At 40.8% G+C, this 9,758-nt stretch overlaps 1 protein-coding gene across 2 annotated transcripts in view; it reads left to right on the top strand.

Moving 5' to 3' along the window:
• Positions 1–8,338: 8,338 nt before the first annotated feature.
• Positions 8,339–9,758, top strand: part of LOC109930541 (neuronal migration protein doublecortin-like) — a 157,126-nt gene continuing 155,706 nt past the window's right edge. For both annotated transcript variants that reach the window (XM_048605447.1, XM_048605448.1), the window contains exon 1: positions 8,339–8,452. The gene's annotated coding sequence lies outside the window, so the exon portion shown is untranslated. The remainder of the gene's footprint in view (positions 8,453–9,758) is intronic.

Raw genomic sequence — 9,758 nt, 5'->3', positions numbered from 1 at the left:
AGCAGGCCGGGCAGCATCAGAGGAGCAGGAAAGCTGACATTTTGGGTTGGGAAAGAAGGGTCCAGACCCAAAACATCAGCTTTTCTGCTCCTCTGATGCTGCCTGGCCTGCTGTGTTCCTCCAGCTCCACACTGTGTTACCCCCTTTCTCAACTTCCCTGTTTGTGTCTGAAGGAATGCTAAGCACTTTGCTTGCACTGGCAGGATTTTTAGGAGTTGTCAGAAAGACAATGTATTTAGATATCTCCTGCCTTTAGGCATCACTGCAGATTTTTTTTTTGTCAGGGTTTTTATGCCTTTAGTCTTCTGTACTCCTGGGGCATGCACAAAATAGTGAAGATATTCACCCATAGCTAAGAATTTGGTTCGTGAGGGCCAGGGTATTTCCACATGCTGGTGGGCCTGCGCACCGCATGTCAAGGGGCCAAAATTCTTTCAAGTTCTTCTGAAGCTTTAGCTTGTGGCTGCAAGGGATGTCATCACATGGAGACATAATTGAAGACTTGTCAATAGAGACAGTGCACATATTGATAGAGAGAATGTTACACATTTGTTCCTCTTGCTCATTTTACCGTCAATGAATGCTACAAGCTGAAAATGAAAAGAAAACGATCACAAAAACGTGCAAAACATGCTAACTCTCTTCACCAACATGCTAGACGCATCATGTCAACCTGTCGGACTCCCTGCTTTGACATGAGGCACCATGTAAAGGCAGGTATATTGTTGTTGCTAATTCACACCACATGATCTGACTTGGTACAAAATTATTTCAGGTTCACAACAGTATTAAATTGACAGTGAAAATCAGGCTGACTGCAATGCAGAAAGAAAACTATCAGCAGGGAGGTTATACTGTGCTCTGTTCGTGACAAACGACAACACCTTCTGGTCATGAATCATTTCAACTCCCCCTCCCACTCCCTGGACGACATGTCCATCCTGGGCCTCCTCCAGTGTCACAATGACGCCACCCGGAAACTGGAGGAGCAGCACCTCATATTCTGCCTTGGGAGCTTACAGCCCAATAGTCTCAATATGGACTTTACCAGTTTCAAAATCTCCCCACCCAAGGCCTCATCCTATGACCAGCCCTCCCTCTCATCCCCACCTCCTTGACCTGACACAACCTGTCTATCTTCTCTCCCACCTATCCGCTCCTCCCACCTCGCTGACCAATCTCCACCACTCGCTACCAGCACTCACCAACACCATACCACCTACATTCCCCAGCCCCACCCCTCCTCTCTCGATTTACTTCAGAGCTCTCTTCCCCCTTCCCCATTTCTGAAGAAGGGTCCCGACCCGAAACGTCAACTTTCCTGCTCCTCTGATGCTGCCTGGCCTGCTGTGTTCCTCCAGCTCCACTCTGTGTTATATCAGCAGGGGGTACTTTTGTGACACTTCTGTTTAACACTGTATGGAGTGTGAATCCAGTTTAATGCCAAGCTTGGCTTATAGAGCAATTAGGGGTCAGTTCCAGCTCTTCTAGACATGTTGTTTGTTATCACCTAGTAGGGTCTAACACCTATTTATATAAATTAAGGAACATTGGGTGAGAACTGGATGCATAAATATATGGGAGCAAAGAATAAGTGTTTGGTCTGATAAGTGGCAAGTAACATGCATGCCACAGAAGTGCCAGGCAATGACCATCTCTAACAAAAGGGAATCTAAACATCAACTTTTGACGTTCAATGGCATCACTATTGCTGATTCTGCCAACATTAACATCATGGGAATTTAGCATTAAACAGAAGCATAACTGGATCTGTCATATAAATATTGGGGCTTCAACATTAGGTCAGTGGCACATATCTCACTTTCTGACTCCCCAGAGCTTGTCCACCATCTGCTAAGCACAAGTTAGGAATGTAATGGAATGTTTCAATATTTCTCTTGGGCAACTCAGGATGGGCAATATATACTGGTGTTGCCAATGATGTGCAAATCTCAAGAAAAAAATTTTTTTAAAAGGTTATTCAGTTTCTCATGTAGATAGTCCATAGTCTAATGAGCACAAGAAGTCCCAGTTAAAAAAAATTGAAATTAAAATTTAAAAGCTTAGAATATAAAGAGAAGTGAATTCTGTGTCTCAACATTTAAATTAAGGTGAGGTAGGTTAGCAGTGTTAAATACCAGAGGTTAAAATGCAGGTTGACTGAGTCCACTCATATACTGTGCAGTCAAGTTTTATTTTCTTGTTCACACACCATAAACTCCAAACACACTTATTCTTTGCTCCCATATATTTACGTATCCAGTTCTCACCCAATTGTTTCTTAATTTATATAATTCAACCACTTAATTGTTGAATCACTCATTCCATCTGACATATGATACATCTGACAGTTTACAAGTAGTCCTGTGTTATAACTTCATTAAGCTGTTACCTCATTTTTAAGCATCTATGGTGCTACTCAGGGCATACTCCCCTGCAGTCTTAATTGAACTAATGTTGATTCTTTGGCTTTATGATAATCTGGAGTGAAAAACATGCCAGGAAAAGAGGTTAAAGATTGTGGTTGAATAGAATTCTGCTGCTAATGGCCCACAGTGCCTCATGAATGCTTAGCTTTGAGCTGCTAGATCTGTTCCTAATCAATTCCATTTGACACAGTAGTAGGGACATAGGTACAGGAGCAGGTACAGAAATCATTGATCCTAATGCTGCTTTTGGCTCTGGTCCACAGCCCCTCACCCAAATACAATAGCTCCCACCTTAACCCAAGCATAGAGTGCCCCATACAGCCCTGGGCTCTCATTATTGAGCTCTAATGTGCCCTCCTGTCTCATGCCCTGCAGAGGTACATGTAGAATCCATTAGAACAAGTGTTTGGCAGATCAGGACCGGCAGCTATGCTGTGTAGAACAGTGGCTAGTTTATCTCATTTCATTTACAGCTAAAGTATCAAATATGCTAATGTTCTGTGCACCCACATTCTACTAAGGATATGTCTAGAAATATCTTTAACTGCTAATTGACTTGTCCTGAATACAATATTTGTTCAGAAAATTGTTGACATCCTCATTCAGTTTGAGAATTTATTGTTAGTGACTATAATCTTAGGATCTTACTGGTTTAGAATATTAAGTGCTCTTTCCCTATTTAGCTTAGAATTTAAAAACATGAGAACTAGGAGCAGGAATAGGCAATTCAGCCTTTAAGCCTGCTCCACCATTCAATACAATCATGGCTGATCTCATCTCAATTCCACTTTCCTGCCCACTTTCCATAACCCTTCAACCCATTATTAAAAATCTCCTCTTTAACTTTACTCAATGTATCAACATACACCTCACTCTGGGTAGTGAATTTGAGAGATTCATGACCCTTTGAGAAAAGAAATTTCTCTCATCTATGTTTTAAATCTGCTACCCCAAAACCTGGAAATATGACTTCTTGTTCTAAGTTGTCCACATAGATCATAGATCATCGATCATAGAATCCCTACAGTGTGGAAACAGGCCCTTCGGCCCAACAAGTCCACACAGACTCTCTGAAGAAACATACTTTCTAGATCTACTTTTTCAATCCCCTTTAGCATCCTATATACCTCAATCAGGTCTCCTCTCATTCTTCTAAACTCCAGAGAATATAGGCCTAAAATGCTCAATCTCTCCCTTCTTAAGACAAACCCCTCATCTCCGGTGTCAATCTAGCAAACCTCCTCTGAATCACCTCCTATACAACTTTATCTGTCTTTAAATAAGGGGAACAAAACTGTACATAATACTCTAGGTGCAGTCTCACTAATGCCTTGTACATTTGCTGCAACACTTCCCTACTTTTATATTCAATTTCTTTTGTAATAAGCACCAAAATTCCATTTGCCTTCCTTATTGTTTGGGGTATACGCTTACCAGTTTTCTGCTATTGTTGTGCAAAGACGCCCAGATCCCTTTCTGCCAAAGCACTTTGAATTTTCTCTCCTTGAAAACGCTCATGGAGCCAATCAAAGCTCTGTCCTCTCACCATAATTTAAACTATTAATGTATAATTGTATACACAAAAATATCTGCAGATATTTTAGATACAGAAAATAGATATGGAAAAAACTCTGTACTGAGTTAATAATGTATGTTTGGATCAACAATACATGCCACCTGACATGAAGGAGAAAATAATATTGATAGTCATTGAATCTATCAGATTTCAGGCCCAATTTGCTTTGGTAACAAACATACCTAAACTGTTGCTGCAGCAGTGCCAGAAAAGAAAAGGGCAGTTTAAAAGAGTTGTATCATGAAAAATTCATCAAGGTAGATGCTTTTATTTTCTATTTGGGATTTACAGCAGGACAGATCTGACAACGTCACTTTGCATTATTTCTGCCACACCCTTTCAATGTAATTTGGATTATTCAGGAATTAGCAAATGTAAAATGAGGGACCAACCAAAAGATCCATTGTATCAATGTAAATTGTAATGAAGATTATGCGCCAGGTTAAATCTTTGATAGATAGAAAGAAAGATAACAACTGATGGTGGTTACATTAGAGTAAAATATTGTTTTAATTGGGTTCAGCAGCAAAACAAAGGGCTAAATATATGAGTGACTTGTAACATAATCCAAATTGAAGGAGACCTCAAGATATAAAGTAGGATATAAAGATATAAAGATGGATAAAGAGCTGAGAGCTAAAGAATGAAGTGAAATTGAGTACAGGAAAAGCTCCAGTCATAGATGAAATAACAACAAAACATCTAAAAACCCTTGGAGGAATTAGAAGTGATAACAGAATTTTGTAATCAAATATATACAAAAATATACATTCTAATTGACTTGAGGCATTCATTAGTCATTATTACCTAAGGAACTTAAAGATTATTTAGTTATCTCATTAAAGTGACCTTAATAATTATATTAAAAAGAAATTTGAAGCAGAGGTTGCTAAAATACAGGCTGGCTTTACACTTGGTGTAGGAACTAGAAAAGGTGTTTACCCGAGGAACAATCTTTGATTGATATCTAGAAGTAAACAAGAATATTTAGACATGCTTCATAACCTATGAGAAAACATCCATTGGTGATTATCACAAACAGATAATACATATGTTTCTGAAATGTAACAAAAACAGTAGAAAGTCTACATTGTGAGCAAATGGAGAGGCATCAGGTAGAATAGCGACAATCAATTTGCACACAACAAGCTTCGGGCTGTAGGTTCCAAAGGCGGAATATGAGGTGCTGCTCCTCTGATGCTGCCTGGCCTGCTGTATTCTTTCAGCTCCATACTGAGTTATCCCTTAAACAACAGTGTGATCATGAAACAAAAACAGAAAGTGCTGGAGAAACTCAGCAGCTCTGGCAGCATCTGTGGAGAGAAAAGAGAGTTAACACTGAAGAAGGGCCAGTGGATTGGAAAGGTCAACTCCACTTTCTCTCCATAAATGCTGCCAGACAAGCTGAGAATCTCCAGCAATTTGTTTTGATTCAGATTTCCAGCATCTGCAGTTCTTTCTTTGTTTAGTGTGATAATGATTTCCTTTTAGGTGTTCAGGGAGAATTCCCCTGGTATTCTATGATAAATTGTCATTGGATCTTTGCCATTCATCTTGGAGAGCAGGCTTCGCCGCATTTTAACAAATAATTCAAAAGAAAAACTAATCCGGTCAGTGTTGAACTGAAAATTATCCGCGATTTCATGCTTCAAAATGGGGCTTGAATCCACAGCTGAGAGGCAAGAGTGATACCAGTACACTTAACAGATCGTAAATCCACTGTTTTAAAGTAGCCTTTGATTCATTTCTTTTAAATTGAGTTATTAATAATTCTGGACAGAGGATTTTTAGACACATTAAAGATTTGCTACCACGGGGGAGGTTTCTAACCTATATTCTCGTGTTTATATCCGTTAGCTCACTCGGTTAGATGTCCCTTGAAAGGTAGTGACCATGGACATGATGATCGGTATGAGATGACCGCTTCTGTCTCCCATTAGCCACATAATTTAGGAATGTCTGACGCTGATTCTAGTTAATATTAAGATTTCACAAAACCATTTCCAGATGATTCAGCACACTTTCTACAAGAGACCCCAGTCTTGCATCAACTCCACTCAATGTATTCTCTCTAGGCTCCTTTGCAGTGGCTCCGAGGTGCTCAAACTAAATTTACTGGCTACATATTTGATTGGGACTTTCTGTAGTGTAAGGGGCTCTTATTGAGATGACACAGCCGCAGGCTGACCTTGCTCGGTGATCTTGGGGCCGGTGGGGCAACGCCAGACACACCGACAGAGGTCACGTCTCTCTCTCATTCCTCATTGAGTTTGAGATGAAGCTGCCTCTCTTTTGCGTTCCATGTGTTCACGGGCCTGAATGCTGAAGCATGGCAACAATACATTGTGACGGGGAGGGTCTGCTACAATTCAGGTAGAAGTTGAACAGGATGGTCCCGCTCACGGTAGAAGCATTTTGGCAATGAACAGATGTAACCTCAATAGATTGAGATTTACTAACAATAAAGCAGTGATTTAAAACCCATACCTACTCTCTGAGGGTCTTGAATTCTATGACCGGAGACGTGGTTTGAATTATTATGTAAAATTACCTCGGAGAAATCCATGAAGTGTAAATGTTGGTATGCAAGTATTAATATTAAAGTTAAACACGAGAGAACAGCATATGTTGTTTTAATGAAAGTGCAATGATAGAAGAGGCTGGAAGCAACGATTAAACACGCTGCCAGAGAGGCATGCATTATATAAAAAATGCACGTCAAAAGATTGGTTGATATTGGGCCATCAATCTCATTGTTCAGGAAACGCACAGCATAATGACGCTCACAACTTCATTAGGCAGTAACAAATTTTTGTAAAATATGTATCAGTCACCGTGAGAATGAAATGAGAGAGAGAGCCCTTTTAGTGCCGTGTTGGTTGAAGCTAAAAAGAGAAAAAAAATCTCCACTCCTTTTTCTGCAGTCGGAAATGTTTTTGTGAGATATTCAACAGGCAAAGAACCTCTTTCCCTGAGTAAACCCGGCAATGCTTTATTTTGTTAATTGCAATATCGTTAATAGTTTTATTCTATAAAAAGAAGCAGGATCTGACACGTGGTGGTTTAGACACTGACCAGCCCACCTGCATTTCCAATGTCTGCTTAATCACTGCGCCGCAGAGATCTAAATGTCTGCTCCCCAGTCTGCCCCCTTCTCTACTGACTACAACACTCCTCCAGGGTCCCACCGCCCACCTCACATACTACCGAGCTAGGTGTTAGGCAAACGCCAGGTAGTTTGTGTCAAATTGGGGATCGCTTGGGGGCGGTGATTCAGTGTAAATCAGTCTCCTGTCAGTTTTCCTGTTTTCCGTACTGCGGATTTAATTAAAGGCGAGTGTGAATGTTTGAACGCTCATGACTGGAGAACGTGTCCCAATCCGTGAGACAGAACCTCCTTCATACAAAGTGGTTGGGATTGACACTCTCTCTCCCTCCCCCAAAATCTCTCCTAGCCTCCCTCCCCACCCAATTCCTCTCCCTAACTCTCTCTTCCTCCCCCATAACTCTCACTGCCTCCCCCAAACTCTGTTCTCGCCCACAACTCTCTGTCCTTCCCCCAATCATTCTCTCCCTCTTTCTCTCTTTTTCCTGTCCCTTCCCCCACAACTTTCCCTACCCCTCACCCCAAACACTGCCATCCGTCACACAACCATCCCCTGGCGGGGAGGGGAGAGTGGAAATGCAAGACTTCAATGAACCTCCTTCGATGCCATTGGATACATATTTTGTAAATAGATGGAGACGTGCCTCACATGTGATAGGCAAATGGAGCCATTTGAGGTGAAGTTGTATTGTCACAGCTCAGGTTTCGTTGCCCTGAGCATGAAAGATTGAGGTGTGTGTGTGTGTGTTTTCGGGGTAGCTGACCACAGCCTACTCAAAGAATACAAAGAAACTGACTAGACTTCTTTTTTAATCTGTTCGCCTCTGTACTTATAAGTTATATCATATGAATTGCTTTGATATATTCTGAGGTGTGATAAGGCCTTTCTTTCTGCAGTAGCAGAATGTAGAATTCTAACCCAACAGAAATATTCTGCAAACAACAGAAGCATTGTTCTGATTTGAAGGCATCATTCCCCATATGTCTCGTTTTCTTCAATATTGCATTACAACATGCCACCATAAAACAATTAGCCCAATGTGCTGACTGATAGAATTGAGGTCCATTTTGGGTACCGCTGCAATACAGGTATATATATATTTTTAATGTATGTTGTGTTTTCGTCTCTCATTCATTCGACCCCTGCGAGGCGCTAGAACAGGAAACGCGGGACTCTCGCAACAATTTCAGTGTAAGACGGCTTCAACTCGCACTAGGACCCAGAGAAGCCACCATTTCTCCCGTTGTGGGTCTGGCCAGCCCGAGCGCAGACAACAAAAGCAGGCTTGGATTGTCTCTTTCTCTCTGCATCCACACCCTGTCCACACTGCACACAATTTGGTGAGTTGCTCCTTTGCTGTAAGTAAAAGACAGAGACAAAAAGAAGCAATCTCTATCTATCTCTGTATAGACATACGTGCACTATTGCTGTAGCACTTTGATCGAGTTCGGGTTTGACATTCTGCAATAAGATATTTTAGTCGATGTTCTTTGAAAAGTGATTTATTTCAGTGTCTCTGCAGTTGATACATGGAAACGATAAGATTTCTCAAATTTTATTCTACAGCTCGTGTTCATTGCTAGATACCTGATGTTTCCTCACCTTCTAACGAGTCATTCCATAGTATTTTTTAAGGATTACTGCCTAAGGGTTAACATTTCCCATTCAATCTATTGTAAATACATATTGCAGATCAGTGTTAATAGACAATAGTGTCTTCCCTTCAAGCAGATCGCTTCACCTTACAATTTTTTCCATTGATCATGGAATTTTATATAAACGAATTGACAATCCCGTTTTTCAGCAAGCGTTACGTATATTTTCTTAATTTAAACGATGTTCAATAAATCGCAATACTGAATTCCCTTTGTTAAGATGTTCTTGACAGTAACTGTTGAGACGGCTTTTAATCATTCATTTATCGCGCCTTTGTTAACAAGTGTTTAATATGAGCCTTCCGTGTTGTGTATTCAGTTGCCCTTTCTTTACATAGCCGTTTATGAATAATACATTTTATGTGAAAACCGTTATATCAGATACATTGCACGGAGCAAGGAGAAGCCACTCCCCAGAAATTGTTACCTTAAGGCACGGGGTCAGGAGAAAATGTTTCTTGTGTTTCTGATTTCCAGTTGTAACTGGGATTAAATGTACAAAACGATGACTTTCGTGATTTTATTTTCACAGATTTGTGTTTTAGTTTCGGTCACCTTTGAGGATCACATCATTCTGCAGGGCTGCAGTGAAAATTAACATTTTGATTTTTTTCCATGTTTTTCACTTCAATGGAGGGTGTCGCTTTGGGACTCTGTGCTCCTTCCCTCAGGCAGGGTCACTCACAACACTCCCGGATTTAGATCAGCACAGGTCAGCATTTCTGCACTACCCACCAATTCTCCTCCATAATCCACTTGGGGGAAACAAACAAAAAAACCCTCTGCTGCACCAACCTGTCAATTCCAGTTCCCACAACAGCTCATCGCAAGGTGAACCCAGCATCACCACTTTGTATGTTCATGATGTCAATGATCCAGGAGCTGGGTAGGAATCATGTAACACATTTCACTCCAAAACCTGCTCATATGTTACAGAGAAAGATGAATGTGAGTAGATCATGAAACCATACCCACAACATGGAATTAAAGC

The sequence above is a fragment of the Rhincodon typus genome, chromosome 14, assembly GCF_021869965.1.
Source record: "Rhincodon typus isolate 14 chromosome 14, sRhiTyp1.1, whole genome shotgun sequence".
In the NCBI taxonomy this organism is placed as follows: Eukaryota; Metazoa; Chordata; class Chondrichthyes; order Orectolobiformes; family Rhincodontidae; genus Rhincodon; species Rhincodon typus.
This window is presented reverse-complemented; position numbering and strand designations above follow the sequence as displayed.